General features: G+C 30.0%; 1 protein-coding gene across 11 annotated transcripts in view; it reads right to left on the bottom strand.

Moving 5' to 3' along the window:
• The window catches only part of LOC130676567 (glutamate receptor ionotropic, kainate 2-like), a 297,696-nt gene extending 280,716 nt beyond the window's left edge, over window positions 1-16,980 (bottom strand). For 7 of the 11 annotated variants that reach the window (XR_008991438.1, XR_008991439.1, XR_008991440.1 and 4 more), the window contains exon 1: window positions 16,251-16,978. The gene's annotated coding sequence lies outside the window, so the exon portion shown is untranslated. Of the gene's footprint in view, window positions 1-16,250 lie in introns of all 11 variants that reach the window. The other 4 variants (XM_057482888.1, XM_057482894.1, XM_057482889.1 and 1 more) reach the window with 4 other exon arrangements.
• Between the last annotated feature and the right edge of the window lie 351 nt (window positions 16,981-17,331).

Raw genomic sequence — 17,331 nt, 5'->3', positions numbered from 1 at the left:
ATGCATTGGATACATTTTTTTAATAAAATGTACTTTAATATTTTTTATGCTGAAAATTAATTCATACTTTTGCATAATTATATACTATAAATAAACTCATTTTCAAAAGCTTTCAAATGTACGAAGGAGATTTATAAATATTTTTTTTAACCACCGTAAACCATCTGCAGGAATGTAAATTCAATTTTATTTGACTAGGCGAACTGGATGTAAATTTTTATCATTTATAAACTCGTTCCGAGCTTACTTATTTTGACCATATCCATTTTTTACTTTTTTCGTTTACATTACAAATACATACACATGACAGCCTTGACGGTTTATAAATGAGTGTGGGAATCCACAAAAAAAAATTGCGGTGACATAACATATTCTACATTTTTTTTTTTGTGAATTATTTGTATACAGCCGTACAATTCTACGCTAAGATTTTTTATGTTTTCCGTAATTTAAACTTTGACCTACGAAACAGAGATTTTTATTAGCAAAAAAATTACTAAGTTTGTAGATGAAAAAAAAAAGTATTATAAAAGTATACATCATAATTATGATTTCGATAGATGAACATATATTATTCTTTTAACTTAAAAAAAAAAAGGTTTATTAGTTAACTTATTTTGAAGCGGTCGAAAATTGGTTCGTGTATGAGATATTCTTGTGCAGAAATTGAATAAATATGTGTCATTAACATACAGTCCGCGTCACTTGAATAGCCTCACCTATTTTTTTCAATATCTGATTCTTAATCAAAATTTTTTCTTCCTTTCGCAAATCATAACAATAATAGTTACATCTATCAGGCCCATCTAAATTAAATTTTATTTCATCTGAAAAAATTACTTGTAGCCATTTATCTATCCAACTCATATGATCTTTTACAAATAAAAGTCGTGCTGATGTGTGTTTTTGATTCAAAGCCGATTTTTTCTTCAATTCCATTCTCTTTAGATGCTTTGCCCGTCTTGCCACTCTTATTACAGTTGAAATAGATGCTGCTGTTCCAACTTCTGCCGCTAGATGCCTCACAGTCTTAATGGAATTAGATGCCGCGCGAATTATCATTCGACGTTTCCTTGGCGTTGTTGCGAATTTCGTTCGACCTTTATAATTTTTTCCGTAGTTTTCATTGTTTTTCACGAAATTATTAATAACTTTAGCACTTCTATTCACTCTTCTAGCGATTTTATGATGAGAAAAAATTTTGATTAAGTAAAAAATTAATTTTATTAATTTCTTCAATACTTAACATTTTATCGCGCCCCGTTTTATATAGTAACCAATTTTGGTGTTTTGAATCGATTTTAATTTATTCACCACGCTATAAAATTGCAACATAATAATACGAAAATGAAACGTATTAGTTCCTTTGCGCAATAAATTTGGCTGAGGCTATCCATGTAACGAACTGCCGACCAGTGGCATGTCCCTCTCACGATATCCTCGCATTGTTTCTCGAACACTAACAACATATCTTGTTCTGTCTTAAATAAGTAATATAAAATATACAGACGATTTTATAACTCAGCAAGTAAAGAATCAGTTATTGAAAAAAAAAAAGGTGAGGCTATCCAAGTGACGCGGACTGTATCTTAAGTTATAGTGCTATCTAAATGTATGAAAAGCTTTTACTCTCAGGTGTGCAAGTGCTCACACATTTATCCAGTTCTTAAGCTATACTCGAAATAACTGGGAAAACTATTCCAACACCGTCGCGACGATACCTAAAATATTTAAACTCACATTCGTATCTAACTAAATTGCTGAATACTTTTACCATAGACGACTCTAAATTTCGCAGAACATAAATTTTATTTTTATTCAATCTACAATAATTTCCGTGTTGCTTCAATCGACATCATATTTATGAAAAGTATTAATGATTACTTATAAACACTTATGAACACTATTTTCAATAGCATTCATTAATATGGAACATGCGTTCAGTTTTGACGAGGTGAAGATTCTGGATTATGAGCCGACTTATTTAAAGAGAATGATTAGTGAAATGATTTATATCTCTTTAAATAATACGGTCAATTTCAGAACAGACACCCAAAAATTGAATACTACTTATAATTTGTTATTGGATAATTATAAAAATAACATTAATTAAATTACAATAGATACAGTAGTTGCATTCTACACTTTAAAAAATCCGGAGTGATTTGGGAGTGAAATAAAATCCGAATTCACTCCGCCACTCGGAGTTCCGAAGTTTTAAAAAAAATCACTCCGCATGCGGAGTGAATTAGGAGTTTTTTTTAGCGGAGTGATTGCGGAGTGACGCGGATTTTATTTCACTCCCAATTGACTCCGGTCCGAAGTTTTAATACTTAAATAAATTTATATATTAAACTGCTAAACAATGTGTGTGTGTGTGTGTTTGCGTGCATGTGTGTGATTGGGTGTGTACAGGTGTTTGTGAGCGTGTGTGCAAATGTGTGCGTGTGTGCAAATATGTGAGTGTGTGCAAATGTTTGTGTGTGTGCAAATGTGTGCTTGTGTGCAAATTTGTGCGTGTCTGAAAATTTGTGCGTGTGTGCAAATGTGTGCGTGTGTACAAATGTGTGCGTGTGTGCAAATTTGTGCGTGTGTGAAAATGTGTGCGCGTGTGCAAATATGTGAGTGTGTGCAAATTTTTGTGTGTGTGCAAATGTGTGCGCGTGTACAAATGTGTACGTGTGTGCAAATATGTGAGTGTGTGCAAATGTGTGCTTGTGTGCAAATTTGTGCGTGTGTGCAAATGTTGTGCGTGTGTGTGCGAGTGCGCGTGTGTGCCTAAATATGTATGTGTGTATGTGTGTGCGTATCAGGTGATCAATAATGTAATACGCGAATTTTTACTTCGATTTGATTATGTGGAGTTATATTTTATTAATAATATTTTCGAAACTCCGCTCCGGAATGAATTTCACTCCGGAGGGATTAAATTAATAAAAAATTATCTACTCCGCGAAAACTCTCCTGCGGAGTGAATTTCACTCCGACGGGTGTGAATAATTAAAAATTCATTCACTCCGCATTCACTCCGCATTCACTCCGGATTTAATCCGCATTCACTCCGCGAATTTTTTACAGTGTACTTTACCATATATTGGTTATAGCAGTTAGTAGACTTAAATTAGTTACCACTCCGCGTAAATACCATTAAGGTTATACATAAATTTTCATATAAAAGTTTAATACGTAGCAAATAGATTGGTTGAGAAAGATTTCATCAATTAATGATTAACTTAACAATTAATTATTAATAGTTAAATACAAAATTCTTATGGTCATTGCTATGGTTTTGTTGAGCAGTTATAAACAACTATGTACTACGTGAGTTTTCATTTCAATACCTTTGACATTGACTAATATGTAAAACGCCTAATTTTGGTAAACAGTTTGTTATATATTTTAGTATTTTTATTTTATCGTTGCATATATGTCTTTATATACATATGTTTTGTGATTATAAATTTTAATAATTTGTAATTGTTTGTAATTGTTTGTTTCTCATGGTAGAGCCCTGAAGAAGTCAACAAAGTTGACGAAACGTTGGCGAATGAAATAAAAAGTTTTACATCATAATTTTGTCCATCTTTTCCTTTTAAACTAACCAGCATTCATTAATGTTCGTTTTTCTCTCTTCATAAGGATAGACAGTAAGAAAGTTTTCTTTCAATATCTCCGGGTCGGGAAGTTTTTTCTAATTTTTAATTATATCTTTCTCAAATTCTTTTTTAACTTCCCGCTGTGAAAAATATCGATTTTCGAAAAATTTAACAAGTTATTGCTTTCATCCCGAAATAAAATTTTTTTTCTCTCAGTGTATATTTATTGATATATATTATAAAAAAAGCATTTAGCTATATCGAGTTTCTTATTTTCATTTTATCTTATATTTATATAAATTTTATTTATTTATTTTATTTTCCTTGATAAACCTATAAAAGAGTACTGCGTATGACATTTGGAACGTTGATATAGAGACGTCACACCCCCTCGTGAGTTATTCTCACATTTACAGATATACCTAAATTTTTTCCGTCCTATTGAACTTAACATTTTTGCTTTTGACATTTTTATACGTAGAATAACCATGTCATTGAATAAATAGTAAAGTATAATAAGCATCATCGTTTTTACATGTTCACGGGAGTATTATGTTCGTATGTTTAAAGTATCCAAATAAAAATAATGATCTCATAATTATCCATATATTTGCTTTTATAATTGAGTAAACATGCATTTTATCAGCGAGTATCTGTTTATATCATTTATTTAGTTTATTAAAAGTAGGGGAGGGTGGGGCAGAGCGGCCCCCCTAAGCCAATTTATTTTTTTTGTGGCTTTCAACCATAAGATCACTTTACTTTTGTCCTATTTCGAACAAATTTATGGACATTTTTCCAAAATTCTGAAAAAAAAAATTTTTTTTTGTGGGGCAGAGCGGCCCCCCTCCAAAAAGTGATAAAAAATTTTTTTTTTTCGTTTTTTTTTTTTTTAAATTGTTTTTATCATTAAGAATGTATTTCTTTCTCTTGACAACTATTTTTGGTTTTATATTACTCGAAAAAAATTTTTTAAAGTGTAATAAATCGTTCACTCGCGATTACCTTAATTAATAATTGTTATTTAATAAAAAAAAAAATCAATTCTATAGTTTTACTTTATTTCAAAAATTTATCAACTAAAAAAAAAAATTTAATTTTTATAAATTTTTAGTGACCAAATTTGCCTCTTACATAGAGAAACGGCCGAAAAATATGAAAAAATAATTTTTTTAGAAGTTTCGGCTGGTCCATTTTGCCCCAGGTGTTATGCGTAGGGCTAGAAATGTGGAATTATAATAACTTTTTTTTAATTTGACGATAAAAATATGAAAAAATCACTTTTTAAAAATTTTGGGCTTGTCCATTTTGCCCCAAATGTCATGCGTAGGGCTAAAAATGCGCAAACATATCGGGTTTATAGTAATTAGGCGAAAAAAAAAAAAAATTTTTTTTGATCAAAATTTCAGGGGGGCCGCTCTGCCCCACCCTCCCCTATAAAGACTATAATTTTCAATATATCGAGAAAAATGAAATTTTTAATATATTGGAAAAATATAACTTCAATATACCGCAAACCATAGATTTAAACATATAAGTTCTTCCATGTATGATCAATTATATACAGACAATATATCACTAATTATATGAGTCAAATTATATATAAATTTTATTATATTATACTTTATAAATTACATATATCCCATCCACATATGACAAAAATATATTGAGCATTATATGAGATAATATATATAGAGAAATATAAAACATTATATAAAAAGAAATATATTATTAAAAATATATAATCCAATATATGTAAAAAACATATATCCATAAATATATATATTTTTGCCACTATATATTTTATCACATATTCACCATATATATTTTTATATATTTTTAACAATATATAGCTTTTCCATACGGGTTACATCTACATGGAAGATGTAAATATACACAGGCATGGGCGGGAGGCAGCATAGGTCACAGTGGGGATCAAGATTACGAGGAAGTTCCGCGATAATGGAATTCGACTCATGGTTGTCTAATAGTTGAGATTAGTTTATATCTTAACAAAAATTTTTTTTATAAATAAATAATTTTACCCAACCTAAGATTCGAACCCAGACCGATCGAGACTAATGACGTACGCCATAGCACGCCTAGCCACGGTGCAAAAAAAAATTGTAATGCACAATAAATCTATACGTATCTAACAAGAGGTCCAGCCGTCGAACCTCACAAATTATTATAAATTATCTAATAAAAAAATTTCTTCAAACCCACAATCTCAAAAACAATTAACCATAATTTTGAATAAATTAATATTTTACTGGGTTTAAATTATATTAGAAATGCAATTAGTGATGTTCGCTATCGTTTTTACCCTTTTTTTTATTCAAATGAGCTTACTTACATTTTGTCTTCAGGATATTTTTCTCGCGGATGAGTTATCGTGGGCTTAATGTTCACGGACTATTATACGTGACACACATTTTTCATAACTCTTTAACTTCTCACGTAAGGAATAAAATTTGTAAACAAAAAAAAAAAAAATTGGCAGTAAAATTAATCCAGTGCTTTGAGTTGTGTAAATTTATTTAAAAAAATCCATTTTAATGTTCAATAAAAGGAAAAAATAAATAGTTCACTTACAATGAAAGTCGGTTTGAAAGCAAAAGGATCAAAAGAAAGCATTCATTGGCTTGTAAAAAAATAATATCTTCCGACTTTTAGAGACTCATCTGTGAAGTCGTTAAAAATAAATCTAGAAATCATTTTGGCAAAATAGCTTTTTACGCGTCTAGATAGAGAAGTGGCAAATTAGGGTATGGATTATTTCTAGAATGAGCTGATAGGGTGCGCTGTGTTACAGACGAGCAAAAGGGAGACGAGCTGTCGAGCCGCGAACGAGGGTGATTATCCACATGAGTTCTCCTTTGACACAACACAATCAAAGCCGGATTCTGTAAATAACCTATATTTGATTTATTACTTTTCGACTGATCGAATCCAATATTTTATTTACTCTGTGATGTGGAAATCAATTTTTATAAGAAATTTTATAAAGACGCGTTCTGTTCATTCCTCCACTGATCTCATATTTATCGATATGTTATTGTTGTGCCATTTGGTAATTACCCTTATTAAAAGAAACTAATTAAAACGATTAGAAAAAAAAAAAGTTTTTTAACTTTTTAATACTTTTGATCGCTCTTCTTATAGGCATTTAACATTGCAAATCATTTCGAATCCTTTTTCTTAATTAGAGACGCTGTGAAAAGTCGGGAGTGAATCCGTAGTGAATATGGGTTTTGTTTCGATCCGCATTCACTCCGGTCCGGAGTTTTAATTCTTAAATAAATGTGCACGGGAAGAAAATTATGGAAACGGTTCCAATAATTCTATAAAAACTTTTCTTATACCAACATAGGAACTATGACTAAAATTATGAGAGTAGTTCCTATAATTACAGGAATGGTTCCTATAATTATAGGAATTGTTCGTATAATTTATAGGAGTTGTTCCTATTATATTATGGGAGTGATTCCCAAAATATATAGGAATGCATCCGATATTTTATAGGAATCATTTCCATGAATTGTAGGAACCATTCCCATAATATTATAGGAATAGTTCCCATTATATTATGGGAATAGTTCCCATATTGGTATAGGAACTTTTCCTACACCATTAGTGGAATGGTTTCCATAATGGTATGGGAACTATTCCCATATATTATGGGAACCATCCCTATAATAGTATGGGTACAGTTCCTATACCATTATGGAAATGGTTCCTTTTAGAATGAGGGAATAGTTCTCATAATATTATGAGAACCATTCCCATATTGGTACAGCAACTTTTACCATACCATTATGGAAATGGTTCCCATAATGGTATGGGAACCATTCTTATACTATTATGGGAACTATTCCCATATATTATTGGAACCATCCCTATAATAGTATGGGTACAATTCCTATACCATTATGGGAATGGTTCCCATAATAATGAGGGAATAGGTCTCATAATATGATGGGAACCATTCCCATATTGGTACAGAAACTGTTACCATACCATTAGGAGAATGGTTCCCATAATGCTATGGAAACCATTCTTATACTATTATGGGAACTATTCCCATATATTATTGGAACCATCCCTATAATAGTATAGGTACAATTTCTATACCATTATGGAAATGGTTCCCATAATAATGAGGGAATAGGTCTCATAATATGATGGGAATGGTTCCCATATCGGTATAGGAACTTTTCCTATACCATCAGGGAAATGGTTTCCATAATGGTATGGGAACTATTCCCATACTATTATGGGAACTATTTCCATACTATTATGGAAACTATTCCCATATATAACGGGAATTATCCCTATAATAGTATAGGTACAATTCATATACCATTATGGAAAATATTACCATAATGCATAGCAAAAGTTCCCATAATTGTTTTCCCGTGTATATTTAATAGAAACAGCTATTAATTAGAAACATAATTATTTCCATATATAATTAATTCATATATTAATTATCAAACTTAAAATATGACGTTTTTTGAAATAACAATAATAATTTCAAACTTTTCATTTTGACATACAAGTATCAGTATTTCGATGAATTTCAAATATTAACGGTCGTAAATAAATAAAATCATGTATATTAAATAAAAAACAGTTTAAATAAAATCATGAATGGAATAACTAAATTTATCAGTAAAGATCAACTGTTACGATAACTATCTAACAATAAAAGAACACCTTAAAGTGAAAATCTAAGTCAATAAAAGGTTAGAAGTACAGTTTGTTCTTCTCGACGACGCCAATTCCATATGTAATCAGAAGAAACGCTTGAAGCAAAGGCACGCAGAAGAACAAGAGAACAAACACTTAAAGTAAAGTTTGTCGTTTTTAAATCAAATTATCACTAAACCCTTTAGTAAAATTTTAATAGCAGAAGTGTGAAACATCATCTAGGTGCTTAACCCTTTCATTTGCGTATGAATAGAAACTCACTACATAATAAGTCAATAATTTATTCCAAATATTAAATTAAATAAAACCGTGCCGTGAATAAATATATTATTAATGTTTTTTCCTTTCCATATTATATTCTCGATGCAAATTATTGCAGGCATACTCGATGCACGCTTCGAAACTTTTTCCTGGCGCATTCATTTACATACCATGTATTGATGTAAAAAGAGAAGTATTAAAATAAAGACAAACTAATTCACCAAACCCGGATAATTTTCGGTTGATTTACTCGAATATTAATGGGGACAAATCATATTAAATTTAAACATAATTGCGGAAGCAATTATGGTTCATACGCTACAGAATTATTAAATTAACTGACATTCGCGTAAAACTGTGGTTGTAAAAACCACATTTTTTTACACAGAAAGAAACATTTAGTCAATTAGTAAAAAAAAAGCGGGTGTTAAATATTTAATTTTGTTATGTGTAACTTTAGAACTGTCATTATTTTGTTCGACCAGTTTTAGTCGATTTATTTCGCAACACACAAAAATGTTATAGAAATATTATTTTTTCACCCTATCTGGGCTAAAAGTTTCAATTCCTGGTTTGTCTAGAAGAAAGAAAGTCGTTTTGTTCTTTTATGAGAAAACGAATGATAGAAATTAGGACTTGCGCTGTGGATCCTATAAACAGAGGCAAAAATTTAAACTATTGGGTTCAGATTTGGTCGAAAACTGTATACCCACGGCTCGGGTAGGCAGCTACACACAAGGAGTGGAATTTACAACTTTCCTTTCAAGGTGTGTAATGTACTATTATAATACATGCTCAAAATCAATGCCGTTAAATGACATTTCGGGTCCACCCATACAAAAAAAAAAAATCGGCCCATTATTGGCCCGTGAATGGCTGCCAATTTTCAAGCATCAGCCGAAGATCGGCTAAATATCGGATGATAACGGTTTGCCAAGCATTGGCCAATCGTGGCAATCAATCATCGGCCAAACCTTGGTATCAATGGCGTTCGATCAAACCGTTGGCTAACCAACGGCGATTAATTGTACGCCATTTTTATAAGCAAAAAGACGGCTGCCAATGATTCACCATGTACGGGCCAGTATAGTTAGCCATTTATTGGCCAATCATCCTAAACTAGGCATCGGCCGATCTATGGGAAAATTCCGAAGCTCGGTGACTGTGTATGGGAACCTTAAAATTGTATTTTTTTTCGAAATTTAATATGTTCATTTTACATAATTACTTATGCTTATGAGAAAATCTTGATAATCTTTTACAAAAAAAAATTATGATCACTAATGAACACTATTGGAGTTAATGACCTACTATTAGAAATTATTAGTATTGAATCGTGTTTCATTAGTGATCAGTAGTAGTTCAATTAGTGAGTCTACATCACTGTTGAAAGTGATATCAGTATCAACCATGTTTCAAATAAAAAAAAAATTCTAACCTTAAAATTTTGTAATTAATGTAAGAGCTGTCACCGTTAAGATTATTAAGATTTCTACGATAAATATGTAGACCTACAAAATAAGCCTACGTACTAAGTCCATGGTGTTGGCAGAACGTTAAGAGCTCCAACTGATATGCAGAAGGATTCAGGTTCGAGCCCCAGGAATGACAAATATTTTTTCATCGATAAAAAAATTAATAAACATCAATCAATCAGTACAAATAGTAATCATAAGTATATTTGATTGGATCTAATTTTTTTTATAGGGTTACACCATCGATACTAAGGAATAAGTGCATACGCTTATGACACTAAAAATACCGAGAACACTAAATGCACGAGTGCGTAAAAAGACTCGACCATTATTTTTTTACTAGTTTTTTCCAATAGTGTTCGTTAGTGTTTTTTCGTAAGAGTTGAAATGACGTAAATGGGTGTAAAACGTTATTTTACAATGTACCTGAAGATCGGAACGTTTTTCGCGCAACGAAAATGAAAAATTCATGTAATTTGACTGCTTAAGGGGTAGTTGGGGGTGGCCTGCAATTTTCAGCTGACATATTAGCGCGTGTACGAAACATTTCAAAACTCTAGATCCAGTAGACTTCTTACTTGTTATTTTGTTTTCTGATTTTCGTTTCGCGAAAACCGTTCCGATCTTCAGGTACATATTTTACACGCAATTTGTGTTGATTTTAAAGAAAAATGTTTTACTATGAATAAATTATTTATTAAAAACTTGATTGTTTTAATTAAAAGAAAATGGTTCAATTGAATTTTAACCTTTTCCAACATAATATTTTTTCAGTAGTAAATCACGTGTTCATAATATGAATGTTTAAAGAGCTATTACTTTGATTTGATTTTTTGTTTTTTTCCTGATACACTATTTATTAGCGAGCGAATTTATTTTTATTCCAAAAGTTACATGTTGTAATGAATTTACGCGAGTTAACGTTTATTGTTTAGTCTATATAGGCTGGTTGACAAAACAATTCTGTTGATTCAGTTCTTTTATTTTATTTTTATTTTTTTTATTTTATTTTTTTTTTTTTTACGTTCAATCCCTTGGGGATATATAAAAAAGATCAGGTGGATTGTAAACCTATACAGCAAAAAAAAAACGGATTCCATGCTCTGTTTTCATTCCGTTTTTACGTACTTTTTTTTTTTTTCTTTTTACTTTTTTGAATTGTCGGAAACTAGAACTATGACGGCTGAAATCGTTCATCCGAAATGATGAACAAGTGATTTAACTCTGAAGATGTCTATGGTCATATTATACTAACAGAGGAACTGTAAAATATATGACATACAATTCTCGAAAAATGTTGTATAAATTACAATATATATACATATATATTAAACTGAGTCGAAAAAATCGACAACTTTTTTTTTTTTAATTTTACGGAAAATATTGTTCGAGATGACGAAAAAAAATTACTGTTGAAGTTTGAACCCTATTGGAATTTCCGATTTTCCATTACACAGGAAATTTTCTAATGTTATTACTCATCAACGTATCAGTATATCGGAAAAATCAATAGATATTTTTGTTGGATATCGAACGCTTTACAAAAAAGTTGTCTCCTTGTATTTCGATAAAAACAATTTTTCAGGAGTCATTCAGGGTCGAAGTTAAATTCGTAATAAATTTTAGTATCAATCGACTTTTTCGACGAAACTATCAGACTAATCTTAGTGTGGTATTGGACCTTTTTTTTTAGATCGTTTCATTTCCCACAAATTATCTATTACAAAATTGCTGAAATTTTCTAAAGTGCTTCACTGATTAGCATTTGAAAATAACTCATTAAAATCGGTCGGAACACGAATTTGCGGAACAGGTTCGAGTTGCAATGCAAATTATTCATAAGTTTTAAATTATTTGAATTATTCGTTACCCACGTGGAAGATATATGTTACATGGATGTGACACATTGTTTTGCGTGGACTTATATTTATACACTGAAAAAAAAAATTTGCTATAATAACAAAAGTCAGGATTACGCAGCTATTTGTTGTGATAGCAAAACTATCTTAGTTAACGCAACGAAGTGACATTTGTTGTGGTAAATAAAGTGAAGTTGCTGTTGTAACAAATGATATGTGTCGAGGAAAAATTATTTGAATACCCGAGTCGAAATTTTTTTAAAATTAAACCCTGTTTCAACCTAGTATAGTTTTTAGTCTGAGCGTCAGGTTGAAATGGGTTTTAGAAGATAGAGAACTGCATTGAAATTAAACCCTATTTCACTCCAGTAGCGCCTACATACGTTCGTTTTCAGGCGAGTTAGGTTGAAAAAGGTTTTAAATTTAAACTCCCTTTCGGCCCTCTTCATGCTCGTTTCCAGGCGAGTTAGGTTGAGAAAGGGTTTTAATTAAAACCCCGTTAGACCCTAGTTCGTCTGATGACCTATATTTACGAGTATCATGATCTACATTTTTTCCACTAAATTTATAAATAATATAAGAAAATTATAAATAAAATTATACTTTGAAATTAAAACAAAATTAATTGAATAATATCGCAGAATTTTACTTTTTCCGTGTGTTTTCAATTTATTTAAGATATACCTTTAATAAATTACCTTATAAAAATATATGTTATTATGAAAATATATATTTTTCTAATATGATATTTATAGTTTTAACATGCTTATATTATTTATAAAATCTGTATCTAAAAAAATTCCAAATATTATGATATTATTCAATTGACTTTGTTTTTATCTATAAGTATAATTATATTTATAATTTTTTTATGTTATTCATGAATTTTTAGAAAAAAATGGATTAAGATATTCGTGAATATATATATATATATATATATATATATATATATATATATATATATATATATGTTGATTCATCATTTTTAAATGTATAAATATTAATAGCATATTTTTTCTTAAATGTCTACTTCTTTGAAAATTACAATTGAATAATCAATATTTCATTGGTTGATTATTTTATGCAATGGTACAAACACACGAAAATACAGTAAAAGAAATTGTAAGATTTTGAAAACACTGTAATATTTTAAAAAATTTACCTTACTATAAGAAAAATAATTTCTAAGTTTTAATCCCCTTTTCATCCTAAACAAAAATGTACAGGTTCGACTATAGTGTAAGTTGACGTAGAGTCTTGAATCTCAAATTAAACCCCGGTTCATTCTTTTTCGACCTTATTTAAGGCGTACTAGGTTGAAACAGAGTTTTAAACTTCAAACTAAACCCTAGTTCACTCCTCCTTACCCGAATTTCAGGCGAGTTAGGTTGAAAAAGGTTTTAAAATCGAGGCGGCAAATACCCACATCAAAAGGTTCAGGCGCTACAAGGCTCAGATGGGGTTTTAATATTTCGACTCGGGTATACGCATAGAATTTCGTGCTTTAATTAGGTGAACAATATCATTAAGAATTTATCACAAGTTCTGGATTTTGGACATAAATTGTGTTTGTAAATTATGGCTAAAATATTAAACGCTATTTATTTTGAAAAGTATACCAATATGTCTAAGTATAGTTAAAGGCGGGCGCCTTGAAGGAGTGATTTTCCTGAATCAAGAGAATATATCGAGAAGCGAAAATATCTTAGGTGAAGTAAAATTTTCTCGAGTCACGAAATCTTTATAAAACCTAATTTAATATATAGCTCAACGCATGTCATTTGTTATAACGGCAACTTCACTTTACTTACCATAACAAATGTTTCTTCGTTGCGTTGACCAAGATGGATTTGTTATCTCAACAAATAACTGCGTAATCCTGACTTTTGTTAAGATAACTAATTTTTTTTTCAGTGCACAAATTATCTATCACAAAATTGCTGAAATTTTCGAGTGCTTCACTTATTAGCATTTGAAAGTCACCAATTAAAATCAGTCAGAACACGATTTCTCAGAACAGGTTCAAGTTGCAATGCAAATTATTCATAAGTCTTAAATTATTTGAATCATTCTTTACCTACGCGGAAGATATATGTTAGACATATGTGACACATTGTTTTGCGTGAACTTATATTTATATATATTTTGTATATATTATATAGATATCACTACGTATATGTCAACATATACGCGAAACTTATCGAACACATTTATTTTTGCGCACATATCTGTAATATAGGTGACATATATGTGGCATATGATTTTCTCATATATTTTTCTACTCGGGTAGTTTTCGGATTAATCATAAATTTTCATATTATTCGGTTGGAATTCAAATAGTGGTTCAAACTTCGAGCATTTAATTTTTATCTAACTTATGATTAATAATCAAAAATTTATCACTACAATTTACGAATAATCCGAATAATTTGGAAATCTGAATTTTTGGATTTGACACTAATAATTCATAAGTTTGAATTATTCGCATACCCTAGCTTGCATAAAAATAAGCAAGACACAAAATTTGCTTATAAAAGGCATCTAATCAAAACACACGTATGACGCAGGCGCATAAATGAACTCGAGGATACTGTACTAGTAATTACTTTTTAATAACTACTTTTTATTAGATTCACTAGTAAAAATAATAAATTATAACCCCGAAAAATTTCTGTAAACTAGCCAACGAATTTTATAATAAATGAATTAAACTTCGTGCTATAATATTTTTTAATTAACTTTTGTGTTCTTAATCAAAGTTTAATTAACATTTTATGGCTTCGGAATCATTATTATAATAAGAGAGCTTAATTAGCCGTAATAAATATTTAACTGTGTAAACCGAGGAATATCCAATTTAAATTTCACTACCTTTTTATTCGAAATGGATCGAAAGATTAATGTGTACCAAACGTACATTAACTAGCTCGATTGAACCCGAATTGGATATGCATTCTATATGTCTATATATATGAAGTGGCCACACATCGGTTAATGCATTTATTAACTAAATGTGAAGGTATGAACGCCCAATTGATTTACTAAGTAATTGAAGATTGTGATGAATTGCTATTCACTGTTAAATGACGATTATACGTTTATGCTAATTTCTCATAATAATCAAATCATTGATAATAATAACAATTAAAAAGAACTAATATTGATAAGTTTTCATTTACGAAATATGTATGTATCAAAATTTTAAACTTCCCGCTAAGAAAGTTCGAAATTTTCAAAAATAGGAAAGTTTGTAAGAACTATAACTTTTGAACGGATGAACCGATTTAGATCTTTGAGGTGGCATTCGAAGCGGCTTATCAATTGCTAGGTCCTGAGAAAAATTTATTTTCATCGGTACAGTACGTTTCGAGTTTTTCCAAAAATAAAATTTTTTGAAAAATGTTTTTTTTTGATAACTTTTAGTATGTTTCACAGATTGTTTTTAAAATCTATGCAGCTCTAAAGCTCTATGAGCCGCGTCGAATGCCGCCTCAAACATCAAAATCGGATCAATGGTTCAAGAGATATCGTAATTTGAAGAATTTACAAAAAGTGTTTTTTTCTGATAAACTCAAAAATCACGAAGCAGATTGATTCTAATAACGTTTTGGCTTTAAAGGCTGAAAAACTGCGTCGATTGCCGCCTTAAATATCAAAATCGGTTGATTAGATCGAAAAATATCGGCGATGAAAAATTTAAATAATAACGATTTATGGCATTTTTCTCGGATAACGCATTATATAATTCCTCATATGTTCTAAAACTCATACCAGCCCTTTGGTTTTATAGAGATTGATGACCTCTACATAAATTATTGCAATCGGTTCACTAGTATAAATAATATCAACATTTTTGAAAAATCACTGTTTCTAACATTTCATTTCCGGATGTTTCATATATTAACTCGCAGATTTAATTTAAAGTTCACGTAACTCTCCATATTGATCATGTCTATCCATTTCTGTCCAAAACATTGAATTTGTCAAGCATAATCGTGAGCAAAACTTCAGAAAACGATCGGTGATTATTTTCAATTCCCAGAATTTTCGGCGGTTAATACGAAATGTCACTTTTTTCGAGCTAAAAGGCTCAAAAATACTAATGAATTAACGGAATGGTTGAGCTCAAAGAGCTCAGAAACAGCGGGAAGTTTCGAGTCTGGTGCAGGGTCAACCTTTTTTCAGATCTTTTTATAAATGACGGGGTCAGAACGGGGTATAAATGGAAAAAAAAAATTTGTAACTGAAAGTAATTCTGAGCTGAGAAAAAAATTGTTTTCCACTTATACCCCAGTTCTAACCCTTTTGAATAAATAAAACTATATATGAATAATGTAATAATGTACCCATTAAAACTAATTAACTTGCAGTCTTCTTTTATCAATACACGATAGCTCCTATTCCCGTCACCACTTTGATCTTTTTTTATACCACCAATTCAGCGGTTAATTAAATTATTTATATTTACACAATCGATATACAAACTTAACAATTACGTTCAATTTCACTCCAGTAATTATTATTTATTGTCAACAAACAGAACTATGCAACAAAACATTTTAGTTAAAACGAACAATTTATCGAATCAATATAATTCATTTAAATTCCCGTTATAGTTAATTTTAGGCGTCGCTCGTAAAATTTACCTACGAGTTCGTTAAACTCTTTTTCAAGTCACGTATACACAGAAATACATATACATATATATGTAATTATTCCATTAACAGTTTGTTTTCCGAAATATTTTTTTTTGGTTATTCCAACAATTTCAGCCAGTATTCAATTCAACTATTCAATGAGAATGAAACCGCGATAATTATCTACACCCAACAAATTTTATTAAAAACTTCAATGTATAAACTGTTTATAAACATAATCCAATAGTTTAATACAAAGAACACTTATGTTCATTTCAATTGCACGAGAAATCCAACTGTAATATCAGTAGTTTGAAGATATCCCATATATATGTATATATGTCGTGTCAAAGTTTAATTTAAATTTAACAGTTAATGAATGAAAGTTTATATACAATGCGACGAATTCACTATTATTGAAATACGATAACAAATTTGTAAATGCATGCATACATATATTTTTTTTTTTTTTTTTTTTTTTTTTTTTACACAAATTAATTTTTTTTAACACTTATATAATTTTTTGTAACGAATTTTCATTAAAATTAAAATTTTGAACAATTTATGTGGCACTAAAATATTCAAAAATAATTTTTTTGGAAAACGCACTTTTTACACAACCTCATTATTTTCACTTAATTAAAAAAAAAAAAATAATGATAGTAAATAAACTTGTCACTAAAAAATTTATAATTTGTTGATAAAATTTCAAAAGGATAATTAGCCTATCGTGCACCACGAGGATAAATTTACAACAAAAATTGACCGTTTTTTGGTTGCGCGGTCTGAT

This window comes from Microplitis mediator, chromosome 10, assembly GCF_029852145.1.
Source record: "Microplitis mediator isolate UGA2020A chromosome 10, iyMicMedi2.1, whole genome shotgun sequence".
NCBI classification, from domain to species: domain Eukaryota; kingdom Metazoa; phylum Arthropoda; class Insecta; order Hymenoptera; family Braconidae; genus Microplitis; species Microplitis mediator.
This window is presented reverse-complemented; position numbering and strand designations above follow the sequence as displayed.